Genomic DNA, 8,879 nt, shown 5'->3' on the forward strand with positions numbered 1-8,879 from the left:
CAGCCCGGGTCGCGCAATCAATATGCTGGTAAAGTTTAGGGAGCCTTGTTTTCAGATTTGCATTGTTAAAATCTCCAGCTACAGGATATGTGGTTTCCAGTTTACATTGAGTCAAATGAAGTTCTTTCAGGGCCGTCGATGTGTCTGCTTGGGGGGGGGAATATATACGACTGTGATTATGATCGAAGATAATTCTCTTGGTAGATAATGCGGTCGACATTTGATTGTAAGGAATTCTAAGTCAGGTGAACAAAAGGACTTGAGTTCCTGTATGTTGTTATGATCACACCACGTCTCGTTAATCATAAGGCATACACCCCCGCTTACCAGAGAGATGCTTGTTTCTGTCGGCGCGATGCGTGAAGAAACCAGGTGGCTGTACCGACTCTGATAGCGTGTCTCGAGTGAGCCATGTTTCCGTGAAACAGAGAACGTTACAGTCTCTGATGTCTCTCTGGAAGGCAACCCTTGCTCGGATTTCGTCTACCTTGTTGTCAAGAGACTGGACATTGGCGAGTAGTATGCTCGGGAGCGGTGCACGATGTGCCCGTCTACGGAGCCTGACCAGAAGACTGCTCCGTCTGCCCCTTCTGCGACGCCGTTGTTTTGGGTCGCCTACTGGGATCCTATCCATTGTCTTGGGTGGTGGTCCAAACAGAGGATCCGCTTCGGGAAAGTCGTATTCCTGGTCGTAATGTTGGTAAGTTGACGTTGCTCTTATATCCAATAGTTCCCCCCGGCTGTATGTAATAAGACTTAAGATTTCCTGGGGTAATACTGCATAGTTTCCTAAGAACGCGAAGCGTGGTGTCCATCTCTGTCAGCGCCAAACACAGGAGAAAAGATCTCCTCTGATGCCCTTCTGGGTGCCCTTCAATTCAAAGTCCCATTCATCTGCAATTGTTATAATGTCAAAATACATTTGGTACTCACCAAAATATGTAGTTTCACAGAGTAACTACAGTCATTACTGCCACTACACAGGGTATGTACTTCCAAAAAAAGGTCTAAATAAAAATGATCTATTGTTTCTGACCAAGTGCGCTTGAGCCAAATTTACCATTCGTTATCGCCAAAATAATCACTCATTATTATTGCCAAGCACAGGTAGGCTGATCCAGCAGCAGTACAGTATCCCGAATGATCATTGATTTTATTTAGCCATTTCTTGGAAGTACACACCATGCTTAACGGTAGTAATGATGATAGTTGCTCTGTGAAACTCTGCACATTTTTTTGTGCATTTTTTTGGAGCATAAATTAGCCATAGCTCTGTGAGTGAGTAAGATTGAGCTTCATAATGATGAAAACTTGAACAGGATATTTGAACATTTTGAAATGTTGTACATTTTATATACAACTAATGTTGCCTAACAGGGAGGACATTTATGAGTGAGACATTTAAAAAAAAAAAATATTCACCTTTATTTTATTAGGCAAATCAGTTAAGAACAAATTATTATTTACAATGACGGCCTACCCCGGCAAAACAATAACCAGGCTGTATGCGCCTCCCCATACAGCCTGGAATCGAACAAGGGTCTGTAGTGACACCTCTAGCACTGAGATGCAGTGCCTTAGACCACTGTTCCACTCTGGAGCCCCTAAAAGGAGTGGAGATGCCAGGGATTGAACTCAGACTAACAACATAAAACACGGGAAAATAGATACAACTGAGTGTTTATATGTTTTCCCCCCCAAAGAAATTATGAAGCTTATTGAATGCCATTGTAGGAAAGGGTTGTTTTCTTTAAATTGAGAATTACAACAAACTGACGTTAACAGGGTGAAAAGTGTTATCAGTGACACACCGAAAATCTTAAATTAAATACAATAATCATGAATAAAGGGTTATTGATAAGAGAAAATGTAAATAGAACTAGAAAATAATGAAGATTTAAAATGTTATTATAATGGCTTATATTTCTCATGGAAGTTGATGAATAACATCAGGGGCCATGGGAAAAATTCCTACATCCACTGAAATATCCCTTTAAGATGCACATTTTTGTGTTTTTAAGGTAAAGGACACCTGACCTTATATTTAAAGTCTTTTGGAATCCACATTTTCACTAAGTAAGAAGTGATATTTCCTGGGGATAGAAAAGGCACAGCATTGTCGGAATGGCCCCAGCTAACGTTAGCAACTCACCAGTAGTGAGGGGGTTTGTTGTCAGCCACATTGAAGTATCCTGAGTACTGTTTGAAGTTAGGCTGCTTTTGAAGCCCAGGGAGGAACTTTATTGTATCTGCTTCAGGTGCCCCAATAGTCCCCGACGCTCCCAACAGCAGGGACAACCCAAATTAAACATTTTGGGGTAAAATTTCATGCAATGTTAATAATTTGTTAGTTGGAGCTCGTGATGGGTTGTCACTAGTTACGACAGCCACACAGTAAAACTAGGCTATATCAATGAAAACAAAAATGTGTTTGTTGGTCTTAATTTAGGGTTATGACTAATGTTAGCGGTGTGGTTAACGATAGGCTTAAAATATATTTTAAGTAGAGAAAGTGTACAAATAGGCGGGGTTTAGATATAATTATGGCTTTGTGGCTGTTGTAACTAGTAACGACTTCGCGATGAGCTGGTCCCATGACAGCTCAATACTAGCGCGTATCAAATTGCGCAGACTGTTAGGTTCCGCACCTCAAATTGGGATGGTTGCTGGTTTGTTGTTTACTATTCGTTTCTGGTGACCCAAATTTGTATTATTTCGCATCTTGGTGGATAATTTGGCCATTGCATTGTATGCGTCAGTTGATGAAGACAATACAAAAAGTAAACAAACATGCTCAGCCTCAGTCGTAAAGAAAATGCAGTTTTCCCCGTGATCCCGAAAGAAGATCAGAACTTCTACTTTGAAGGCGCAACTGGAAAACGCACGACTGATCGCGGCTGTGCGAGGTGACGCCTATTAGCTCTATTTTACTGTCTTAACAGCCATTCTGTTTCACCATCTAATTTTATCCTACTTGTTTTCCCTCAATCTCTCTCTGGTAGACTGTCATTGCTTGAAATTGTGCTGTTGCACATGACAATGCTTTTTATGTAAATTCCCATCCAAACCGGATTTTTTATTCATGACTTTTTTTTAAACCTTTATTTAACTAGGCAAGTCAGTTAAGAACAAATTCTTATTTTCAATGACGGCCTAGGAACAGTGGGTTAACTGCCTGTTCAGGGGCAGAACGACAGATTTGTACCTTGTCAGCTCAGCTTCCGGTTCCTAGTCCAACGTTCTAACCACTAGGCTACCCTGCTGCCCAAATGGAATGAGGAGAACGTCACAGAATGGTGCCCTTCAGATCGTCCCATTGTGTGTAAATTGTCATAGTGGGGTTTGTATGTGTGTCTGACATGAAGTAAGACTTTTCTCTTTGATGTCCTAGGTTCTTGACTCCAGAGGAGTTGGACAGTCCCAGAGTATTTGAGGGTCAGGAGGGAATGCATCGTAAGAGCCGACTCACATGCAGGTAAGGCTCTCAACGTTGCCATCAAATGGGGCTTGAAAGAGGTCCAAAATGGCAACGCTGGGTTTTGCTCCTCCATTTACAGTAGTCTGTTCTTGAACTTTAATTCAACTCAGCATAAACAGCAGCACATGTTTTTTTTCTTCCTCTGCAGCCTTGCATCCCACTGCGACGGCTGCCAAACTTGGCGCAACACTTGACCTTGTCATCACATAATTCCATGGTCACACACTATTGCGGGCAATAGACCAGTTGTACACTATTCTCCCTATTATAACTCTATGTACACTAATCTTCCAACATTACCATGGGTTGAAGAACTGAATGTGGCAATTTTCAGAATTCATCAAATCACTTGTCTTTTTCTTTCATCCATAAAGGCTCTCCCAACACATTTTCATTTGATGCCTACAGATCATGAAAAGGTGTGTTATGTTCCCCAGTTTCTGTGTTGTGGTTTTGCTTGTATGTGTATGTTTCAGGAAATGGCTTCCTGGATTCCCCCAAGCAGTTGATTGGTCGGCCCCATTGCTAATTGGAGCTGACCCCACCCTCTCGTCAGAGGATACAACTGTATCCCATGACAGACTCCTTCTCCAGCTAGAAAAGCCAGTGTTCCTTTGCTGAGAGAGAGCTGATGGTTATGTTCTGTGTTTGTTGCTCAGACAGAGAGCGTATTTGTATGTCCTGTGTTGGTTGTTGCTGAGAAGGAGCTGATGGTTATGTCCTGTGTTGGTTGTTGCTCAGAGACAGGTTTTTTTGTTCCCAGGGGGGGAAGGGAAGGGGAAGGCACCTAGGGAGTGCTTAGGCAAGAGGCCTGCGGGCATACATAACCTGTAGTATTTACTGTCTATGCACACTAGGTAAGACCTGGGCGGACCACCCCCTGTATTTTGGTTAGCGCACCAGGTGGTGCTAAAATATTAGGTAAGTAGTGGTTAGGTAGGTAAGTTAGGAGAGGGGGCTCTTTAACTTTAACTTTCTTTGCTTTGGTTCTGTCCAGCCCCTTTTCCCAAAATGTACAGTGTCAAGGAATAAATTCTCAGTAAATGGTCAATTCTCTGCCTTTGTCATCCTTACCCGCACCTACAATCCCATTCATCTTTCACTCCACGGGGAGTTGAGTTGTAGCAGGGTGTTGTGTTCCCTCTTCCAAGAGGTGTACGTAGTGAGGTGTTTTTAAATCAATGCATGGTTCTGAAACGGCAATAAATAGCTTATGCATATGATTTAATGACTATCTTTAATTGATCTCCATTCTGAACACATTCTCAATAGGCTACATTCTAGTTGTACCTTTATGATTACTAGAGACATGTAAAACTAGTCATATGGCAGAAAACTGAAGCATATCAACTTTTCCACCGTGAAATGTTGGCCTTAACTTACAGGGATGAAATTTGGAGACCCAAGCCATAGGCTTCTTTAGCCATGCGCAAATTATAGTAGTAATGAGCGAGCTAGGACAGACTTAGTCAACATAAATATTTGTTTAGCACTTTTGAAATTTACAGCGACAGAATCCGTTCTTACAGTGTACTCCTTGTACACCAAGTCAGATCCGAAGGATAAATAAAATGGGGCATATAAGCAGACAATGACATCTCTTACAATATTTGATGATTACGTTTCTCTAAAACAGGTTAGAAGCTACATGTGCACCACCTAGTCAGAACAGTAGATAAAACTAAGAGGGGTAAATAGACCAAATTATTAGGGTGAGGCACATGGGCTACTAACAACTTACTACACAACATACAGTTAGTATTACTTGCTTGGCTACAGTATACATATCTCCCTGGCATATTACATAATCTATGCAGCAGCATATAATACATTTTTGGACTCATCTTGTTGTGCTGTGCTTGCTTGAACAGGAAAATGGTGCGGTGGTCCTTCGTGGCCAAATTCTGTCATCGAAGTCTGGTTTCTCTGGATTTATGGTGCTTTCAAAATAACTGGGAACTCGGAAAAATACAAGGTTGAATCATGATGACGTCATTGATCTTCAGGTCGTAGCTCTAGAAAGTGGCCGGATTGACAATTCCGAGTTGGATGACCGTACAAAACGTATTTTCCCTTTCGGAGCTTGTTTATTCCTGACTTCCCACTTGTCTTGAACTCACTGAAGCCAAGTTGTATTGAGCACAGCACAAATCATGCTTCATTGACCGCATGGTCAATGTTGAATGTTTATAATTTTAAACGTGGAAAAGAGCCCCTTAATCCCAGATTTGGGACCACACAGCCACTCCACTGAATACCAGGCTAGTGATTGATTTGAAATGCTTGCAGTTAGCCACTGTCACTGATTCTTTCCAAACCACTCATTGTTGAATTTGCGATTTCAAACTTGTTGTGTAATGTCCAATGGCCGATGAGCACCGATACGTTTTATCTATAATTTCTCTTCATCATTTCTCTTCATATGTCAAGGATTAAAAAGGATTTGCCAGTAGATTGTCGACTTGATTAATGATGATGTGTGCTAGCTGAGATTGTTTAATATACACTACTCAAAAAAATAAAGGGAACACTTAAACAACACAATGTAACTCCAAGTCAATCACACTTCTGTGAAATCAAACTGTCCACTTAGGAAGCAACACTGATTGACAATAAATTTCACATGCTGTTGTGCAAATGGAATAGACAACAGGTGGAAATTATAGGCAATTAGCAAGACATCCCCAATAAAGGAGTGGTTCTGCAGGTGGTGACCACAGACCACTTCTCAGTTCCTATGCTTCCTGGCTGATGTTTTGGTCACTTTTGAATGCTGGCGGTGCTTTCACTCTAGTGGTAGCATGAGACGGAGTGTACAACCCACACAAGTGGCTCAGGTAGTGCAGCTCATCCAGAATGGCACATCAATGCGAGCTGTGGCAAGGTTTGCTGTGCCTGTCAGAGTAGTGTCCAGAGCATGGAGGCGCTACCAGGAGACAGGCCAGTACATCAGGAGAAGTGGAGGAGGCCGTAGGAGGGCAACAACCCAGCAGCAGGACCGCTACCTCCGCCTTTGTGCAAGGAGGAGCACTGCCAGAGCCCTGCAAAATGACCTCCAGCAGGCCACAAATGTGCATGTGTCTGCTCAAACGGTCAGAAACAGACTCCATGAGGGTGGTATGAGGGCCCGACGTCCACAGGTGGGGGTTGTGCTTACAGCCCAACACCGTGCAGAACGTTTGGCATTTGCCAGAGAACACCAAGATTGGCAAATTTGCCACTGGCGCCCTGTGCTCTTCACAGATGAAAGCAGGATCACACTGAGCACGTGACAGACGTGACAGAGTCTGGAGACGCCGTGGAGAACGTTCTGCTGCCTGCAACATCCTCCAGCATGACCGGTTTGGTGGTGGGTCAGTCATGGTGTGGGGAGGCATTTCTTTGGGGGGCCGCACAGCCCTCCATGTGCTTGCCAGAGGTAGCTTGACTGCCATTAGGTACCGAGATGAGATCCTCAGACCCCTTGTGAGACCATATGCTGGTGCGGTTGGCCCTGGGTTCCTCCGAATGCAAGACAATGCTAGACCTCATGTGGCTGGAGTGTGTCAGCAGTTCCTACAAGAGGAAGGCATTGATGCTATGGACTGGCCCGCCCGTTCCCCAGACCTGAATCCAATTGAGCACATCTGGGGCATCATGTCTCGCTCCATGCACCACAGACTGTCCAGGAGTTGGCGGATGCTTTAGTCCAGGTCTGGGAGGAGATCCCTCAGGAGACCATCCGCCACCTCATCAGGAGCATGCCCAGGCGTTGTAGGGAGGTCATACAGGCACGTGGAGGCCACACACACTACTGAGCCTCATTTGACTAGTTTTACATTACATGAAAGTTGGATCTAGGATGTGTTATTTTAGTGTTCCCTTTAATTTTTTGAGCAGTGTATATGTTTTACCTCTTTTTCTTCCCAATTGGTAGTTATAGTCTTGTCTCATCGCTGCAACTCCCGTAGAGACTCGGGAGAGGTGAAGGTCGAGAGCAATGCATCCTCCAAAACACAACCCAACCAAACCGCACTGCTTCTTGACACAATGCACACTTAACCCGGGTCAGCCGCACCAATGTGGTCGGAGGAGACACCTGACTACCGTGTCAGCGTGCACTGCATCCGGACCGCCACAGGAGTCGCTAGTGCATGATGGGACAAGGACACCCCTGCCGGCAAAACCCTCCCCTAACCCGGACAATGCTGGGCCAATTGTGCGCCGCCCCATGGGTCTCCCGGTTTGAGTCTGGACTCAAACCCAGAATCTATAGTGGCACAGCTAGCACTGTTGTGCAGTGCCTTAGACCAATGCGCCACTTGGGAGGCCGCTAGCTAAGATTTTGAAAGTAGGATGTTGATATGATCAGTCCAATCAAAGCTACTATACATATAACGTGATTTGCCTTCTTGGATGGGAACTTCTAATGTAACTCTATGGCAGCACCCAAGGGGCTAGAATTTTCTTGCTCTAGCCTTAGACTTGGCGGTGACGTAGTGTCCCAATGAGTGACAGAACACTGAGCCAATCACGGCGCAATGCTCCGTATTTTCTGCCGGCTTGCCACCACAGAAAGCACTGAGCTACACCTGCATTTTGGCGCTGCCTTATTCAAGAAAACAAAAAAGAGACCATGTTAGTATGCAGCTTTATTAACTCAATGATATCTATATATTTTTTACATTGTTTGCAAACTGATATGTGACACGTATTAATGCCAAAATAACATGCAAAACAGCCCTGTTTGGGGGGGGGGGGGGTTGCAAAAAATATGGGTCTCAAAACAGGTGGGGCTCTGCTCTGAATGACGGGTCGCCACTGGTTGGGAAATGAATCATTATGGAACACAGGTCATACGTAGCAGCTTAAACCTAGAGCGTGGCGCGTGGTTCACGACTGGACCGTTGTCATCATAGTTCCATGATTAGTGAGGATTATTAGGGTAGATTTATAGCACTACTCTTCAACCCCTATTGTACAGTTCTCACCTTGCAATATCTCATAGATTAAACAATTTAATATGGCAACTTCAGGATGAATCAAACCACAATTTTTTATTCACCAATATATTTTGTGCTTAAAGGCTCTCCAAACCTGTTTATTTTATTATAAATACTTATCTAACCCTAAATCATTAGCAAGATCAGAGTATTATTTTTTTTATAAATCAACCATCTACTGTGATTTTTTCCCCCCAAAAATGGAGAAAAGAAAAACAACCAAATAGTTTTACTGCACGCCAAAACTGCCCTTGCACATACTTAAAGTGAAAGGAAGAAAATTTTATGAAAAGTTAGTATATAATTCCAGTGAAAAACTGCAGAGTAATGTCAAGATCTGATCTAGATATCCCACTATCACCCAGATCTTACTCCAACTGGCTGCAGTACACACTCATACCACCAGAGGAAGCTATGAA

General features: G+C 43.6%; 1 long non-coding RNA gene across 1 annotated transcript; it reads left to right on the forward strand.

The window, feature by feature from the left end:
* The first annotated feature begins 546 nt into the window (after positions 1-546).
* On the forward strand, positions 547-4,529 carry LOC116374442 (uncharacterized). Its single transcript, XR_004210367.1, has 3 exons — positions 547-2,906; positions 3,392-3,475; positions 3,627-4,529. It is a non-coding gene; the product is annotated as an uncharacterized LOC116374442 (long non-coding RNA).
* Positions 4,530-8,879: the final 4,350 nt, after the last annotated feature.

This window comes from Oncorhynchus kisutch, linkage group LG1 (genome assembly GCF_002021735.2).
Source record: "Oncorhynchus kisutch isolate 150728-3 linkage group LG1, Okis_V2, whole genome shotgun sequence".
NCBI lineage: Eukaryota > Metazoa > Chordata > Actinopteri > Salmoniformes > Salmonidae > Oncorhynchus > Oncorhynchus kisutch.